At 41.4% G+C, this 2,351-nt stretch overlaps 1 long non-coding RNA gene across 2 annotated transcripts in view; it reads left to right on the top strand.

Annotated features, from left to right (window-relative positions):
* Positions 1-295, top strand: part of LOC107712905 (uncharacterized) — a 2,748-nt gene extending 2,453 nt beyond the window's left edge. For both annotated transcript variants that reach the window (XR_001636841.1, XR_001636842.1), the window contains exon 3: positions 140-295. This is a non-coding gene — a long non-coding RNA (uncharacterized LOC107712905). The remainder of the gene's footprint in view (positions 1-139) is intronic.
* Positions 296-2,351: the final 2,056 nt, after the last annotated feature.

Below are 2,351 nucleotides of genomic sequence, written 5' to 3'. Positions count from 1 at the left end.
GTGGCGTGGGAGCACTCTCACCACCTAAGAAAATAAAACGTATGTAAAACTCATTAACACACTTGAAAAGAAATGGGAGTAGCTTAGAGGATGAATTATCTTTGTATTGATGTCAAAATTACCTGGGTTGTGTCCACAGCAGTCCTGGACAGAGGAAAGATGCCAGCCTGGCGGGACCCGGCCTTGATGTTTTGGGCTGTGACAGCAGTGGGGTACACATGTTTGAGGAGAGCTGAAAACTGCTTCTTCCCCACAACAATGTCCCTTCGCACCAGACCCATCCTGGAAACCAATGGTGGAGAAAGCAGTCTTCAGTGGGTTGAAGACCGCAATATCGAGGGGCTGAAGTATGTGTGTGGTGTGAGCAGGTAGGCAGAGAATTTCAATCTTGTTTTCTCTGCAAAACATGATTACGTCTTTTGAGACATGTGTCTCGTGTTGGTCCATGATTAAAATTAGTGGTCTCTCCTCGGGAGCATATCTGATAAAATGGTGGAGCCATTTCAGGAAGAGCTCGGAGTCCATGTAACCCTTCTCCTGGATGCCATAGAGGCCGTTGGGGGGCCCATCCAGCCTATTACTTGGGAGGCAGCCGGGGTAAATGATGAAAGGTGGAATGCTGTCGCCAGCTGCATTCACACAGCAGTGGACCGTGATGTGCTCCCTGGTTGTCTGCTGCTGTTGATAGACATGTTTCCTTCCAGTCTGGCACAGGACCTTCTCCCTGGACCGAGGCTTGTCTCCAAAGCCAGTCTCATCACAATTATAGATGAGATGTGGCTTGTTCTCCAGCTTGTGCTTCACATAAAGGGCCTCGTACAATTTGAAGAATGCCTCAATGGCCTCCGGTGTAGCACCATGGACTCTGGCTCTGTCCAGGGAATCTGCCGTCCTTGAGGCCAATTCTGGATGGACGGCCTTGAACCTGGACCACTAGACATCACTTGGCCCTTCTCCAGATTTACAGTAGTGGTCTCGGTTCTGCCACTCTCCTTGATGATCCCAACACTGGAAAGCCATGGTCTGCCATCCAGAATATAAAGGAAAGGAGAGCCTCTTCCTCTCCAGGTGTCAGGGCCGAATTAGGATGAGGGTTGTGGACATAGTAATTGTTTTATAGTCCTGTAGAGTGGTGTGGGGAATGCCAATTTTTTTTGCTGTTGCCCTTAAACTTGCTCCTGCCTTTACTTCCTCAACTGCCTCCTTTAACTTCTCCTTTGAGTATTGTTTTTTCTTTCCTGACATCTTTCTTTTGCTTTACTGACTTTCCTTTGAAATATGATATTATGTTAATCATATTGAGTTAAACTTAACTTAAAATTATTGTTTATAAAATTGTTTATATTCACAAAGTTTTGTAATTGTGTTAACTTGATGTATGAAATCTTATCTCTAGATTTACGGTGGTGGTCTCGGTTCTGCCACTCTCTTTAATGATCCCAACAGCCAGAACTTTGACAAGGGATCTTGTCACTGGGAAGCCATGGTCTGCCATCCAGAATATAAAGGAAAGGAGAGCCTCTTCCTCTCCAGGTGTCAGGGCCGAATTAGGATGAGGGTTGTGGACATACTTATTTTTTTATAGTCCTGCAGAGTGGTGTGGGGAATGACAAATTGTTTTGCTGTTTCCCTTAAACTTGCTCCTGCCTTTACTTCCTCAACTGCCTCCTTTAACTTCTCCTTTGAGTACTGTTTTTTCTTTCTTTTGCTTTACTGACTTTCCTTTGAAATATGATATTATGTTAATCATATTGAGTTAAACTTAACTTAAAATTATTGTTTATAAAATTGTTTATATTCACAAAGTTTTGTAATTGTGTTAACTTGATGTATGAAATCTTATTAAATAACTTAAATGTCTGAATATCCTATCATTGTGTTTAACTTTAAGTTAGTGTTAAGTTAAATAACTTCATGAAAATTTGACAATGAAATAACACAATCAATTGAGTTTTAGTTCGTTTAATTTGTTAAAGCATGACAATTAAAAATGTTAAAAAATTTAATTCATGTAAGTTAACGCTAACTTAATTGATCCTTTATGAATATAAACATCACTGCGCGCAGGATGATGGGCAAACAGCGTCTTCTGTCAGTCTCAGGCGGAGAGTGGCGCCAAGTGGTCATCGCCCACAATTGACGTTTAAATATTCCCATTTCAAAGCATTTATTCAACAAAAGGTAATTTATTTAACAATTTGTGATAACATAATATTCATTTCATAAAGACTGTAATACTGTGAGAAGCATAAATTAAATAGAAATGTACATTTTCGCTGCTCTAGCTGTCTCCCCACCCAAGCTGCAGTCTTGAAGTGTAGCTTGCTCACCGTCCATTTTCAAGCGCAGTG

Source organism: Sinocyclocheilus rhinocerous, unplaced genomic scaffold (assembly GCF_001515625.1).
Source record: "Sinocyclocheilus rhinocerous isolate Xijiao unplaced genomic scaffold, SAMN03320098_v1.1 scaffold2886, whole genome shotgun sequence".
Classification (NCBI taxonomy): domain Eukaryota; kingdom Metazoa; phylum Chordata; class Actinopteri; order Cypriniformes; family Cyprinidae; genus Sinocyclocheilus; species Sinocyclocheilus rhinocerous.
The sequence above is the reverse complement of the archived record's forward strand: the minus strand, read 5'-3'. Positions and strand labels throughout refer to the sequence as shown.